This window comes from Hemicordylus capensis, chromosome 5, assembly GCF_027244095.1.
Source record: "Hemicordylus capensis ecotype Gifberg chromosome 5, rHemCap1.1.pri, whole genome shotgun sequence".
Classification (NCBI taxonomy): Eukaryota; Metazoa; Chordata; class Lepidosauria; order Squamata; family Cordylidae; genus Hemicordylus; species Hemicordylus capensis.
Window position 1 is genome coordinate 159,023,965 of NC_069661.1, and position 16,829 is coordinate 159,040,793.

At 43.1% G+C, this 16,829-nt stretch overlaps 1 long non-coding RNA gene across 1 annotated transcript in view; it reads left to right on the forward strand.

Annotated features, from left to right (window-relative positions):
* Positions 1-2,471, forward strand: part of LOC128325842 (uncharacterized) — a 58,212-nt gene extending 55,741 nt beyond the window's left edge. Inside the window, exon 5 of the long non-coding RNA XR_008307674.1 lies at positions 1,376-2,471. This is a non-coding gene — a long non-coding RNA (uncharacterized LOC128325842). The remainder of the gene's footprint in view (positions 1-1,375) is intronic.
* Positions 2,472-16,829: the final 14,358 nt, after the last annotated feature.

Consider the following 16,829-nt stretch of genomic DNA (forward strand, 5'->3'; position numbering starts at 1 on the left):
AGGCAGGAATGAATTTTGCAGTCAAGTTTTAATTAAAGTAGATTAATGATGTTGAATATTACAAACTGTAGGCCAGAGTCTCTGAAGCTAGAAAAATGAGGTGTAATTTAAAACCTCCCTAAGGGAATTCAACCCTGTGGAGGGCAGACAAGGTTTTTCACAAGAAAGCTTTAGATTATATCAAGATTTACATGAAAGGAGACCAATGCGAAAAGGAGATTATCATATATTGCCTTACAGTACCCTAAAGGGTGAGGCAGAAAGTGACACACATTTTCAATAGAGAGGTTGAAATTATACAATAAATCTTACACATTTGATGAGACAATTTGCAGATAAAGGAGTACAAAGTTTCAGTGCCTCTAAAATATATGATTTTTCTGTCCCTATATTACAAGAACTAATCAAAATATGTGTGAAAACTCTGTGTTTAGTTTCTCCTAACCCAGTTCCCTTTGTCAAAATTTTGAATTGGCTGGAATGGCTGAAAGAAAGCTCATTCCCACCTCCGAGTACCCACTTGTTGCTTCAATGACTAGATGTTACTGAGCATGTTCAATTTATGAAGTCCATGGGTTGAACCCAAAGGTGTTCTTCCCCATGCAGAAAGTGTGGACAAAACACTGTATTTAGCCTGGTATTGGAACCCTACATGAGAAAGGTTAAACTAAATTCATATATGTCCGTATGCTTCTGCAAGAGCTTATGCAACTTCATGCTCAGGCAGAAGCATGAGTACTGCTATAGTACAAGCATTTGTGGAACTTCTCTTTCTTTTTTCATAATTCTTGGGATCTCACCCAATATATCCTAGTATATGTAGTTTTACTTTGTTTCTTTCCTTCAGAGTATTCCTGCTTCCTATCTATAAATGAGGGGTGTGCACTGGATGATTTCTGGCAGTTTGGTTTGAATTCAAACCAAATTTGAACCAAACTGCCAGACATTTGGTGCTATTCTTCGAGATCTTGTCTCTGGGAGGAAACCTCTGCTAGCAGCTTCCCAGGATATCACTAACTATTACTTTGTCTTGCTAATTGCTATTCTTCAATAAACTTAAAGGTAAAGTGTGCTGTCGAGTCGGTGTCTTCGCCTCTCTTTTAAAGAAACTTCTCTTGGCTCCATGGCTCCTTCTTGAGTACCCCAATATCATATAATTCTGCCCATGACCAGCTTTCCTGGCTACCTGATTTAAGAACTTGGCTGTATGGATGTTTGCCCCAATTTGAGCTAATTTCCCCAACTTTAACCAAAACATAGTCATGAATTATGATAACTACCACACTGCAGAGCAAATGTGGTAACAGCAGTTAAAGTTCTGGCTCTAGTAGAGATGTTCCAGTTTGAGAAACAAATATCTTATACTTCCAATTAGGATGAAGAATGTGAGGATAAGCATTGAACTTTGGTTCCTCTGGACTGGAGTGCAGATGATGTCAGAACTCACTTGTGTGAATTGATGCTCTTTTCATCTCCCCCTGCACAGATTCTTCAAACTTTAAGAATGAAGTGATGTGGTATAGTATTGGAAGATAACCAGAGTGCTTCTAATCCTGCCCTGGCCCTTTCATTTTTTATCACAGAACCTGAATGACAAAGCGCCAATTCAGATTATGCTTTCTGACCCCACTCCCACATGATTAGGGATGTGAGCATGCCTGGAGCACACACATCCGGCTCCCCTTTTGTCACACCAGGGAAATGCTGCCTAATTGTATAGGGGCTAGTTCATCTGTACCACCCCTCCACATGTAATTTTAACACTATTTTAAAATACTATTTAAATCACACATGGAGAGTCAGTTCCAACAGGACCCCCCACCCCCCACGATTAAGCAATGGTGCCTCAGTGCAATGGGATATATGGGATATGCATATGTTCATGGCCCAATCATTTTTCAAATAATGAGTGGGTGGGGCCAGTTGGAAAAGTTTTGTCTGTGCCCACCAAAGAAAGTGAAGTCACCTGCTTACTTCAGCCTTCTCTCTACAAACAATTCTAAAGTCTGCATTGGATCCCTCAGAGGTAAGCAACTATTGGCCTCTCTCCAACTTTCTGTGGTTGGGCACGGTGACTGAGACGGTGGTGGAATCCCAGCTCCAGGCAGTCTTGGAGGAAACTGATTATCTAGACCCATTTCAAATGGGCTTCTGGGTGGCCTATGAGGTGGAAACTGCCTTGGTCGGCCTGATGAATGATCTCCAGTTAGGAAATGACAGAGGGAGTAAAACTCTGTTGGTCCTTTTGAATCTCAGCGGCTATCGATACTATTGACCATAGTATCCTTCTGGAGCCCCTGAAGGGGTTGGGGGTGGGAGGCACTGCTCTTCAGTGGTTCTGCTCCTATCTCTTGGGCAGATTCCAGATGGTGTCCTTTGGAGACTGTTGCTCTTAAAAAACTTTCATATGTTGCCCCTCAGTGCTCAAAATTGTCTCTAATACTTTTAAACATCTAAATGAAACTGCTGGGAGATCATCAGGAGATTTGTTGCATGGTGTTATCAGTATGCTGAGGACACTCAAATCTATTTCTCCATTTCTCCACTAGGAAAAGTCGTAACATCCCTAAATGCCTGCTGGAGACAGTGGTGGGATGGATGAGGGATAACAAACAGAGACTGAATCCAGATAAGACGGAGGTACTGTGTGGGGTTGGAACTCAGGAGATGATTTGATCTGCTGGTACTGGATGGCATTACATTTCCACAGAAGGAACAGGTACACAGTCTGGGGGTGCTTCTGGATCCAAACCTCTCCGTGGTGTCCCAGGTTGAGGTAGTGGCCAGAAGTACTTTCTTTCAGCTTTGGCTGATATGCCAGCTTCATCTGTTTCTTGAGATAAATGACCTCAGAACAGTGCTACATATGCTGGTAACTTCCAGACTTGACTACTTCAATGTGCTCTGTGTGGGGCTGCCTTTGCACATAGTCCAGAAACTGCAGCTGGTACAGAATGTGGCAGTCGGGTTGGTCTATGGTTCATCTCGGGGGTCTATACCAAAAGAGCTATACTGGCCCCCAATAGGATTCTGGCGGGGGGGAACAAGGTGCTGGTTATAACCTATAAAACCCTAAATAGCTTATTTCCTGGGTATTTAAGAGACTGTCTTCTTCTTGTTGAGCCCACTAGCCATTGAGATCATCTGGAAAGGTTTTTCTGCTGTTGCCACTGGTTTGACTGGTGCTACTCAGGGAAGGGCCTTCTCTGATGTTGCCTCAAGACTCTGGAATGTGCTGAACATAAGAACAGCCCTGCTGGATCAGGTCCAAGGCCCATCTAGTCCAGCATATTGTTTTGCACAGTGGCCAAACAGATGCCTCTGGGAAGCCCGCAGGAATGAACTGAGGGCATGTCTTCTCTCCTGCTGTTACTCCCCTGCAACTGGTATTTAGAGGCATATTTCCTCTGAGGCTAGAGTTGGCCTATAGCCCTCAGACTATTAGGCACTGATAGACCTGCCCTCCATGAATTTATCTAAACCCCTCTTAAAACCTTCCAGGCTGTTGTCTGTGTCACCACATCTTGTGGCAGGGAATTCCATAAGTAAATTAGGTGTTGTGTAATGAAGTACTTTCTTTCATTAGTCCTAAATTTCTTGGCAATCAGTTTGATGAGATTACCCCTGGTTCTAGTGTTTATCAACTTTCTCCACACCACACACAATTTCATAGACCTCTATCATGCCTCCCTTCAGTCATCATTTTTCTGTTGGAGCCTTGCCTCATAAGGAAAGTGCTCCAGGCCACTGATCATCTTGGTTGCCCTCTTCTGCATCTTCTCCAGTTCTCCAAAGTCCTTCTAAAGATATGGTGACCAGAACTGTATGCAGTACTCCAAATGTGGCCCCACCATAGTTTTGCATAAGGGCTATAAGGAAAAGACCCAGCCAGCCAACTCACATGGGAGGAATTATCACTGAGTCACCCATCTCTGCTACCTGGCAAGCTGACTGGGTTTTAAATTAATTAAAAAGAAAAGAAAAATCTCTGGTAGACTTTACTGCTGCCACCAATCTCTCCTTAGTAATTTTCCCTAACTGGAAGAGAGCTATAAAACATTCAGTTCCAACCTTGCTTTACCTTGCTTACAGGCAAATATAAACATGGTTTCATACACACACACATGCTTAAATGGAGTTGTGGTCAGCTTTTTCGGAGCATGTGAACTAGAGGCTTCCCCTTCCCCTCTCCCAGAATCAATCAAACACTCTGAGAGGGCTTGTAAAACAAAGAAAATAATTTATTGCATATAGTCAATCATTCATTCATTTTAACACTTATATCCTGCTCTTCCTCCAAGGAGCTCATAGATATGTTTATCCTCACAACAACCCTGTGAGGTAGGTTAGGCTGAGAGTTAAGTGATTGGCCCTGAGTCACCCAGTTAGTTTCATGGTTGAATGGGGATTTGAACTCAGGTCTTCCCAGTCCTAGTCCAACCACTATGCTATGATGGATGGATGGATGGATGGATGGACAGACAGTTCAGAATTCCATGCATAGCTGTTGCAAGTAATATTAGCTTAGTGGTTACAAGAGTATTCAAAATGCACTGATCTTCTCGGGTGGTGCTTAACTTGTTCATTACTAGACTGAAGCTGAAGATAGATAATTGCAAAATCAGGTAATTGCAAAAACAACACACACAAAAGAAAATAATTTCTAGCACAAGTCTTACTAAAACACTTTCTCCCAAGTCTAGCTTTCTGAATCTATAGGCCTTGACTTCCTTCCCTTGGACCTCAGCAGGACCTAGGGGAGACCAATCCCTGAAATTGTTGTGAGCCAGGCCTGATTTGTATACTAAATATGCTCATTAGCTAGCATACAAAATTAGGCCTGTCTCATCCGTGTCACCAAGTGACCAGTTCTTTTATATAGTGACCATGTAGGATCTGGGCACAAGGAAGAAAGGAGATCAAACCAATCCTAAATGATTCAATGGGCTTTATTGAGTATAAAAGAATAACAACATCAATCTAACTGAGCAGAAAGCAGAACATTCTATCAGTATTACTAACAATATTTCAACCCTAGCCAGCAACATCATTCACCCAGTGTTCCTAACTAACATATGTGTGTGTGTTAAATCTTCCTAGAGCCTAATATAATTCAGATATAGATGGAAAAGGGGGGGGGGGTAAGGAAGGTTGAGGACTGGCATGGGTTGGGGAAGATCAGGAATTAGTAGAGCGAAGGGGGACAAGGAGAAGGAGGGAAAGGATGAAGGGATCCAAGGCTTGTGGAGGCAGCATATTACCTGGATCAGAGGCTTGAGAACGGTGGATCTTTCAGCTGAAAGAGTGAGGCTATGGCTGGGGACAGGAGCTTTTAGAGCGATCATCAAGCATGCAGTTTGCTCAGAGCAAGGCTGAGAGTCAGAGCACCATGGTTGGGCAAGTCTTGACTTCTCACTGCGCAGCAGAAGTCACAGAATTCCTGTCCATGGACAGAGTTCCTGCTTGTTGCCCCGTGGCTTAGCAGCAAACTGGAATGACTCTTGAGGAAGTATGCTTGTTAGGCAAGATTGCTAGGGAGTATCATGGCTGGGGAGTCTTGACTTCTTACAGTGCAGCAGAAGTCACAAACAGACAGTCCCTTCTCCCATGGAAAGAGTTCCTTCCTCTAGCCCTGCGGCTCAGGCAGCAAACCCTTGGATTGCTCATGAGCAGATCTTGCTTGTAGGCACAAGATTGCTAGCTCTCTGTCCAGGAAGCCTCATTCTTTATAGTTGTATTTCCCTTTGAACCCCATAGAGTCTATTTGAAATCTCCTCACCCTTCTTCGGTCCCCAGAAAGGTGACAATGCTGTTACCTTCTGGATAATGTCTTTTAATTATTCAGGATATTAGCCCAGTCCAGAGAGATCTTAATCTCATCTTCTGTTAGCTGCTATCTTGAGGAGGGGACATTGCCCAAAGCAAATCTGCATCTCTGAGCTGCAAATGGGCATCTTCTCTTGTCCCAGATTTGCCAGCCTCATCCCATGAGGTGTTAAGGTGTTAGTAAAGTAAGAATTAAAGTCTATAGGTGTTTTCTTTGTGTGCATTTACCTATATTGAATTTCTATAGAGAGAAATTGAGTATAGCAGAGCAATCATTGACAAGGATTAACATGGACTTCTTGCAAGAGGAAAGGGGAGATCAGCCTCTGGCCTCTTCCACAGATATTATCTGATAGTGAGTCACATTTTAGCATTTGGATTGTTCTGGCCTGGCTTTTGTGCTTCTTTGAGTACCCATTTCACAATACAATGTTGGATCACCTCTTCCTTCACAGAACAGTTCATGAGGTCTGGGTGTCAGTTCACCCTGAATCCAGGCATTAATTCATTTCTTAATATAAAATGAAATCAGACACAGGCCTCAATTCCACATACTTCTGAGTTGGTACCTCTGAGTCTAAGGATGGGGTGCATGTGCCCCCAGCAAAATCTCTGACCCTTAGAGAATTGCAGAACACCCTGTGAGGATCTGGCAAGACTCCATTGCTCCTCTCTTACCTGGGCACACCCTTCTTCTTCCCAGAAGACCTTTAGAAGCCCTTTAGTTCCACCCACTAGTTAACTGATTGAGTCGTGACCTTAGGTCAGTCTGTCAATCAAGGTCAACTGTTTTTGTTTCCCCCCCAGTTAACTGTATCAGTGCTGCCTGCCTGCCTGCTACAAGGGCATTATAATATTAGCAGTTTTATTTTCAATCCCCTTCCTAATGATTCTAAGCATAGAATTGGCCTTTTTAACAGCTGCTGCACATTGAATTGACACTTTCAACAACCCCAAGATCCCTCCCCTGGTCAGTCACTGACAGCTCAGATCCCATCACTGCATATGTGATGTTGGGGGGGGGGGGGTGTTGCCCCAATATGCACCACTTTACACTTGTTAACATTGAACCACATTTGCCTTTTTTTTTTTTTCTTGCCCACTCCCCCAGTTTGGAGAGATCCTTTTGGAGCTCCTCTCAATCTCTCTTGAATTTGACCACACTAAATAGTTTGGTGTTATCTGCAAATCTGGCCACCTCACTGCTTACCCCAACTTCTAAATCATTTATAAATAAATTAAAAAGCACTGGTCCCAGTACAGATTCCTGGGGGACCCTACTTCTTACTTTCCTCCATTTAGAGAAATGTACTGTAACACCTACTTTCTATTTCCTGTCCTTCAACCAGTTATCAATCCACACATGAACCTGTCCTCTTATTCCATGGCTGCTAAGTTTTATCAAGAGTATTTGATGAAGAACTTTGTTAGAAGCTTTTTGAATGTCCAGGTATACTATTTCAATTGGATCATCTTTACCCACACATCTGTTGACACTCTCAAAGAACTTCAAAAGGTTGGGGAGGCAAGATTTACTTTTGGAGAAACCATGCTGGTTGTTGTTGTTATTTTACATTTATATCCCACTCCCTCCAAGGAGCCCAGAGCGGTGTACTACATACTTGAGTTTCTCTTTCACAACAACCCTGTGAAGTAGATTAGGCTGAGAGAGAAGTGACTGGCCCAGAGTCACCCAGCTAGTTTCATGGCTAAATGGGGATTTGAACCTGGGTCTCCCCAGTCCTAGTCCAGCACTCTAACCACTACACCGCACTGGCTCTCCCTCTGTAGGGCCCGTTCTTCTATATGCTTAACTTGAGAATGCTTTCCATCAGTTTGCCAGGAACAGATGTTAAGCTAACCAGCCTGTAATTTCTCAGGTTCCTTCTAGATCCCTTTTTGAAAAGCAGTGTTACATTGTGTATTTTTCAGTACTCCTGATTGTACAGAGCCTGATTGTGCAGATCCTGATTGTAGGGTATAGAGCCTGATTTTAGGGATAAGTTACATATTTTTGCAAGGAGATCAACAATTTCACATTTGAGTTCTTTACAGACTCTTTGGTGAATGCCATCTGACCTTGGCAATTTGTTATTTTTTAATTTTTCCAGACAGTTTAGAATGTCATTTCACGTCACCTCTATCTGATTCAGTTCTTTAGCCTCTTCCTGAGAAGTCCAGTTCAGGCACAGGTATATGCTCAGTATCCTCTGCCATGAAAACAGATGCAAAGAACTCATTTAGCTTCTCTGCAGTCTCTGTACCTTCTTAATAATCCATTTCACTCCATCATCATCTAATGGACCAACCACCTCCCTGGCAGATTTCTTCCTACCGGTGTATTTGAAGAAGTTTCTGTTATTCCCTTTGATGCTTTTAGCTAAATGATAATCAAATTCTCTTTTCGCCTCCCTTATTTTCACCGTGTATTTCTTTTGCCAGAGTTTGTGTTCCTTTCTGTTCTCTTCATTTGGGCAGGCCTTTCAGTTTCTGAATGAATTCTTCTTTCCCTGTATAGCTTCCTTGACTTTACTTGTTAGCCATGCTGGCATCTTCTCATACTTGGTGGTACCTTTCCTCCTTTTTGGTATACATTCTAACTGGGCTTCTATTATTGCAGTTTTTAATAAACTCCATGCAATCTGGAGTGAAGTGAGTCTCCTGAGTTTCCTTTTCTGTCCCCCCCCCCGTCAAACTCCTCATTTTAAAGAAGTTTCCTCTTCTGCAATTCAAAGTATCACTGTTAGACTTCCTCAACAATTCTTTCCTCTCATGTATGCTGAATTTGGTTACTATGTTCCCTAAAGGTTCCATGACACTGACATCTTGCACCAGTTCCTGCTCACTACTCAAGATTAGGGATGTGCACAGAACCAGCTGGCCCAGTTAAGTTTGAGTCCAGACCAGACTCGCTGACCAGGCCAGTTCAGTCCAGCACCCCCTCAGACCTCCCAGTTCGTTTCGGTCTGAGGGGCGGGTTGTGGACCTTAAAAAAAATTGTGCCAATTACCCCCTCCGGGGAGTTGTTGGAGGTGGCGGGGGTGTGTGTGTCCACGGAGGTTCCCCCTTCCCTGCCAGCCTCAATGCAGCCCAAACCAGCCCTTTCAGCCGGCTCTGCAGCCCGTTCGGTCCTTCCCCCCCAGCACGGCAGCCATTTTGGAGGCTGCTGCACCTGTGCAATTGCCTGGCATGATCCACAGAAACACCCCCCCCCCCGCCTCAAGGAACTCCCCCGAATGGAGTAAAGGTACAAAACTTTTTTAAAAAAGAAAAAAGGAGGAGAGAAAAAGTCCATGAACCCCCCAAAAGTCAAGGGGTGTTTGGTCCAGGGTCGGACTGAACAGGGTGTGGTTTGATTCGACCCCAGACCATCGAACCAAACTGGCTCAACATTGAACCTGTTCAACATTGAGCCGGTTTGCACTTTCCTACTTAGGATTCAGTCCAAGGACGCCTTCTTTCTAGTTGGTTCCATGACGAACTGTTCTAGGGCACAGGCATTCAGCATATCTAGAAATCTGACCTCTTTGTCATTAGCTGACTGTGTATTTAGCCAGTCTATGTGTGGCTAATTGAAGTCACCCATTATTACAGTTCTTTCTCTCTTTGATGCCTTCCTGATTTCCTTCTGCAACTTCCAGTCCCTGTCAGCATTTTGGTCTGGAAAGAGATAGCACGTCCCTAGTAACACATTTCCTTTCAGGCCTTGTATTGTCACCCACAGAGTTTCTATTATTTATTTATTTATTTATTTATTTGTTAGATTTATATACCACCCTTCCAAAATGGCTCAGGGCAGTTTCCGCTCATCCTAGGTTTCATATGTAAGATTCCTAGGTTTTCTAGCTTGTTAGATTTTATCACTTCTTTAACATTCAGTGCTACACCAAGTTCAGTTTGCCACTTCCTGTCCTTTCTATATAGTTTATATCCAGGAAAAACAGTGTCCCATTGGTTATCATCATTCCATCAGGTTTCCCTTATGCCCACTATATCCATATTTTCATTAGCAGCAAACTACTGCAGTTCGCCCATCTTGGCTTGGAGTCTTCTGACATGGGCATATAAGCACCTATATGTTGAATCACTTACCTAATGCGGCTATTCTCAAGATGGAGAGAAACCAGGCTAAGGGATTCCCTAACCAGTTCCCCTCCATCATGAGAACCAGCAGGTCCGGTGGGTTCAATGGCAGCTAGCCTGCCTAAGAACCCCTCCCCTAAAACGAGGATAGCGGAGCACTCTCTCTGCTAACGCTGTTTTACTGATCGTGTGCTGCCATGGCGACACATAAATAGACCCCCAACTGGGAGGCTAAAACAAGCCTCCTAGCCTCGGGGTTCTCCCCAGAATGCTCCATGCACTCATGTGGGAGCATCCTGGGACTTCCAGTGGCCTGGCAGCCCCTGAACCCTGAAGCCAATAGTCTTGTGGGAGGCTGATCTGGCCACCCAGGGATGACTCCCTGCTCGTCTGAAGGGAGAACCCAGTAAGGCTCTACACACAGATCGCATGTAGAGCCTCGCTGTGTGCTATCTTTCCTTTGGCCATTTGATCTCTTTGATAAGCTAGCACAGCCTTCTGTCTGCTCTTTATCTGGTTCTACTCTGTCCCCTACTGTTTTGTCTGAATCGTTTACACCTTCACACCTTAAGGGATGGCATTTGCTGAATGGGATACTACCCAGCTCCTCTTGGCTATCCCTCAGGCTTCATTTTAAAAGCTACTTTGCAACCTTTTTTTTTAATTTTAGATTGCCAGCAGTCTGGTTCCATCTTGGTTCAAGTGGAGCCCCTCTGTTTTATGCACACTCATCTTGCCCCTCCTCCTAGCACCACCATCTCATCCATGCATTGAGATCCCTCAGCTCCACCTGTCTTGCTGGCCCAGCGCATAGAAAAGGTAGCATTCCTGAGAATGCTACTTTGGGGATCCTGGACTTCTAGGACTTCCCAACTGCATTTCCTAACATTGTTGGTGCTGACATGCAGCATGACAACTGACTCCTCCCTAGCACTGCCTAATATCCTATCTAGACGTCTGCAACCTTTGCACCAGGCAGGCAAGTCACCATGCAGTCTAAATGTGGGTCACAGACCCATCTCTCTAAACCCCCAATGATCAAATCACCCACTACCAGGAGCCCCCCAACCTCTCCCTGTGCGAGAGGATATGTGTTTATCATTCATGGAAGAGATCAGTCATGGAAGAGCATTTGCTTCAGAATGATGTCCTCCTTTCCTGGGAACTTCATTCTCCCTGACAGCAAAGGAACCATCAGCTTGGGAGTGGGATGCCTTTATCACATCCCTAAAGCTCTTGTCCATGTACTTCTCTGACTCTTTGAGTCTCCCAACTTCTGACAACTTTTAAAAAGTCTCTGAAGTCTTATTTTTTCACCCAAACTTTTAAAATGGACTGTAATTTTAAATCATTTTTAAGGTTTTCACTTTAAATCTGTTTTATGTTGTTGTAAACCTCCCAGAGATGGAAGTTTGATCTACAAATTTTAAAAACAAACAATACATGTTGTGAAATCTCTTTGGGTGTTGGTTTCACTGCTGCAACCATGCATGATTATTCTAATTCATGATTATTTCACCCTATAACAAGTTGTTCTAGTAAGAACTAATCAGCCTATTTTCCTTTCACTGTCTCTACAATGGACAAAATTTGCTTAAAATTGAGGTCCACAAGTTAGATCTCTTGCATCTCAAATGTTCATGTGTTCAAATTGGTTAGACAGTCCTCAAGGAAGTGCACTTGCACCTCAAAAGTTCACACGTCTGCCATCTTGGAATAGGTTGCGTGACAACATCACTAACTACATAATTGGGACATCCCTTTGTGTCCATACAACTGTAGCAAATTGGGTTCAAATCAGTTAGACTGTCCATAAGTCAGGCTCTTGTACCTCAAAAGTTTACATGTCCACCATCTTGAATTGGGGTGGATGATGTCATCACAACCTTAGCCGTTGAGGTGTCCCTATGTGACCCTACGGCTGCATCAAATTTGGTTCAAATCGGTTAAGCAGTTCACAGGTTAGCTCACTTGCACCTCAAAGGTTTGTGGTTCTGCCATCTTGGATTGGGGTAGATGACATCATCACAAACTACAACATTGAGGTGCCCCTATGTGTCCCTACAGCTGCAGCAAATTTGGTTCAAATTGGTTAAGCAGTTCACAAGTTAGCCGACTTGCGCCTCAAAAGTTTACACGTCCACCATCTTGAATCGGTGTGAATGACATCACCACAAACTATGCCATTGAGGTATCCCTGTGTGTCACTCACTGCAACTGTACCAAATTTCATTCAAATAGGTTAGGCAGCCCACAAATTAGCCCACTTGCGCCTCAAAAGTTTACATGTTTGCCAAGTTGGATCGGGATGGATGACATCACAAACTAGGGGTGTGCAATTCGGGATTTCGGGTGATTCGGCTCGGACCCGAACCAAATCACCCCTGTTCTGTTTTGTGCCCGAATCTGGGTCACCCGAATCACCCTTGATTCGGTTCAGATTCGGATTTAATGCGAATCTGAATCGATTTGGGGGGGTAAACAGGGGCCCAGGGGCAAAATTTTGGGGTGGGGCGGTAGTGCCCAATGGGTAGAGTCTACCACCCCAATTTCGGGCGGATTGGGCAAAATCCTGATTTTTGGTGAATTTTTAAAGTTTTAGTGACTTTGGGGCAGTTCGGGGGCATAGCATGGGATCTGGGCAAAAGGAGTGGGGTGGGGTGGTAGTGCCTAATGGGTGCAGGCTACCACCCCAATTTCAGGGGGATTGGGCCAAGGGCTGATTTTTGGTAAATTTCTGAAAATTTCATGTCTTTGGGGCAGATTGGGGCAGAAAGTGGGGCCTGGGGCAGAATAGTGGGGTGGGGTGGTAGTGCCTAATGGGTGGAGGCTACCACCCCAATTTCAGGGGGTTTGGACAAAGGGCTGATTTTTTGAGAATTTTTGAAGTTTTAGTGACTTTGGGGCAGTTTGGGGGCAGAAAGTGGATCTGCCCCAAAATAGTGGGGTGGGGTGGTAGTGCCTCATGGGTGGAGGCTACCACCCCAATTTCAGGGGGATTGGGCAGAGGGCTGATTTTTTGAGAATTTTTGAAGTTTGGGTGTCTTTGGGGCAGATTGGGGGCAGAAAGTGGATCTGCCCCAAAGGAGTGGGGTGGGCTGGTAGATAGTGCCTAATGGCTGGAGGCTACCACCCATCCCCAATTTAAGAGTGATTGGGCAGAGGGGTGAATTATGGTGAATTTATTTGTATGAGGTTTGTCTTCATAAGGTGAAGTGTGCTAAATTGATTACTTCCTCATATTATTCATAGTAAAGGAAAGTGTGAAAAAGTGAAAGTGGGGTCATGAGAGTTGTTTAATTGAAAAAAATCTCATTTGCTATGATAGAATGAGAATTCACACCTCAGAAAAAACTTCTGAGGTGTGAATTCTCATTCTATCATAGCAAATGAGATATTTTTCAATTAAACAACTCTCATGACCCCACTTTCACTTTTTCACACTTACTATGAATATGAGGAAGTAATCAATTTAGCACACTTCACCTTATGAAGACAAACCTCATACAAATAAATTCACCAGAATTCCCACCTCTGCCCAATCACTCTTAAATTGGGGATGGGTGGTAGCCTCCAGCCATTAGGCACTATCTACCAGCCCACCCCACTCCTTTGGGGCAGATCCACTTTCTGCCCCCAATCTGCCCCAAAGACACCCAAACTTCAAAAATTCTCAAAAAATCAGCCCTCTGCCCAATCCCCCTGAAATTGGGGTGGTAGCCTCCACCCATAAGGCACTACCACCCCACCCCACTATTTTGGGGCAGATCCACTTTCTGCCCCCAAACTGCCCCAAAGTCACTAAAACTTCAAAAATTCTCAAAAAATCAGCCCTTTGTCCAAACCCCCTGAAATTGGGGTGGTAGCCTCCACCCATTAGGCACTACCACCCCACCCCACTATTCTGCCCCAGGCCCCACTTTCTGCCCCAATCTGCCCCAATCTGCCCCAAAGACATGAAATTTTCAGAAATTTACCAAAAATCAGCCCTTTGCCCAATCCCCCTGAAATTGGGGTGGTAGCCTGCACCCATTAGGCACTACCACCACACCCCACTCCTTTTGCCCAGATCCCATGCTATGCCCCCAAACTGCCCCAAAGTCAGTAAAACTTTAAAAATTCACCAAAAATCAACCGTGAACCAAATCACCCGAATTTTTCATGCCCAAAATTCGGGTGATTCGGCTCATGCCCAAAAAATATCGGGGGACATCGGGGGTGATTCGGTTCAGCCCCGAATCACCCGAAATTGTTCGTTTCGGGCACAGATCGTTCTGTGCCCGAAATTTTTTGCACATCCCTATCACAAACTACGTCATTGAGCTGTCCCTATGTGTCCTTACAGCTGTACTCAATTTGTTTCATATTGGTCCAGGTGTTGTGAAGTTGATGGGTGTAGGGGATACACAGAATGGCGGGTGATCTCATAAACCTACTGGAAAGTTGGCTAAAATTCCAACATGTCAGAATTACACTCCTGTCAACATGTATAAACACTCTCACTTTAAATGATGATCCTTATCCTGCTTCCTTATGCAGATGTTCTTTTAGGAAGTTTTGCTTTTAAAAACAAAATGCTTTTGTCTTTAAATTTAAACCCAGAGCCACTGGGTGACTCTAATTCCCTTGTACCTATACCCTTTCATAGTACCTTCATTCAGTTGGAAATGATATAAAAAAGCATATATTTTATATGCTTATTTTATTTACCAAAATATAGCTTTTAGATTTCAAATCAGCTTAAAACTATTTACAGGTCTGGATTAGATGACCTGGTATTCTATTTCATTGAATTCTGCAGTCCTTCTGCCTGGGCCAAGTCATATCTGTAATTAAAACCATTAGCCAAATTCCCCTGTATATACATTTCCCAACACTGCTAACGAAAGCTTACAAAGCTGCAGGTGGATGTTACTCTGTCTGTTGTTCTAGCTTTTGTCATCATAAACCAGCTATGCAAGAAGTCTTTTCTTGGCCAAGTTCTTCTATAGTGCAGGCTTATCTGACTTTGAAGTCTTCCTTCTATTCCTGGGACTACTTGAAGTAGGCTCACCAAATGCAAAGTCCCTGGAAGCACCCTTCTCTTTTTTTCAGCTCTTTCTGTTTCCCTCCTTATGATTCCAGCACTTTATTTCTTTTCCTTTTGCCCTGTCTCTCAGCTTCTTTCTTCCATCAGCTCTCAGCTGCACTCCAACTGCCCAATATCAACTGACAATTTTTTCTCAGACCAATAGTAATCTTCCAGAGTAACTTCACATTCCATAACAAGTTTAAACATTTTCTCCCCACTAACAATCCCGTCCACTGCTAACTGAGCAAAGAGGCACTTTTTAAAAGTGGTGACTTGTTTTATTTAGCAGCGGGGGAGAGAAACTGGCCCTATCCATCCACAGCACAACAACCCTCCAGAGGCTGTTGCTGGTGTTCAACTTATGTTTCTTTTTTAGATTGTAAGCCCTTTGGAGACTAGGGGCCATTTTATTTATTTATGTATTTATATCTGTGTGAACTACTTTGGCAACTTTTGTTTAAAAGTGGTATATAAATATTCTGTCGTATTCTTACAGCAGTAGCAGGTTGCTATAGTGTGACTTCCAACATAAAGCTACAGCATGTCAAATGTTATACCAACAAAATATTATCCCTTCTTTTCCTACTTTGAGGCTTAGTCACAACTTTTACCTTAGATAATCCTATTTAAAATATCTGGTTCTCCACAGCATGCAAGCAAACTGCAATTCCTTCTGTCCTCAACAAAGATAATGTAAAGAGTTGTGGAGAGAGAAGAGCTTCTCAGCAATACTGTCCAAGGAGCTGCTGAAAGCATCTTTTTACCTTCAATTTTGTTGTGCAGAGCTGGAATAGTGAGACAGAATATAGGCTTCCCTAGTGAGACAGAATATAGCTCCACACTTGCAAGTACAATATTGATGAGCTGGCTTTCAGAATTCCATCCCTTTATCATAGGAGCCAATATAATCTCAGAGATGGTGCCGGGGATTTCACTTCACCAAACAGTGACCTGAAAGTCAGAAGAAGAAAAGAAACAAAATGGCTTCTGTAAATGACCAACATTATTGATATGCAAAACCCTGGAAATAATTTCTGAATAAGAAGACTAAGAGAAGAATCAGATAATTTTGAAAAAATGTAAAAGCAATTAAAGAATTTTCTTCATAAATTCCTCATTGGTGGGCCTATGCTGAACTGATATTTTGATCCTGGCCAGTAGTAACTCTGGAAGTATGATTAGCTCATAAACTGGGTGGTATAGGTGATAGGCACTTGCAACACAGAAGCAGATGACTCTAACATATTATATGGTATATAGCAGTTGCTTGTGAAGAGAGTGTCCTCATAATTTCCAAACTATTCATTGCCCATTTTCTCTTCTATTTTCTTTCAGTCTTTTTGAACTTCAAATAAGATTATTTGATGGATTCATTATGTGTAAAATGCATTTCTTAGCATGACATATTTTAGAGAAAATCTCTGTGAATTGAAAGTGTCTCAACTTACAAAATGTGTCATAGTGCCTATATCTTATCTTATTATTTTCTTTCTTTCTTTTTGTTACCTTTCCCCTTTGTTCTAAAGCAAAAAATCCCAAACATTACAAGCATATCTTAAGAAACTTTTTAGGGATAATGTGTTCGAGGCATTATGGAAAGTCTGATATATGACTTAATATCACTTTTATTGGGCTGTACATACATGACATAGTAGCAGAGGTATGAAAGTACTTTAAAAGTCTGTTCACTGGCTTTAGACACACTTAACTGCTTGGATACATTAAACTCCTGGTTCAGGATCCTTCTTTGGCAAGACAGATAAATAGTCCATGAATAATCAGATTGGGAAATCAGATGTAACAGTTACAGTCTTGGTGTAAAAGGGAAAATCAGTACAATTTTGGTGGA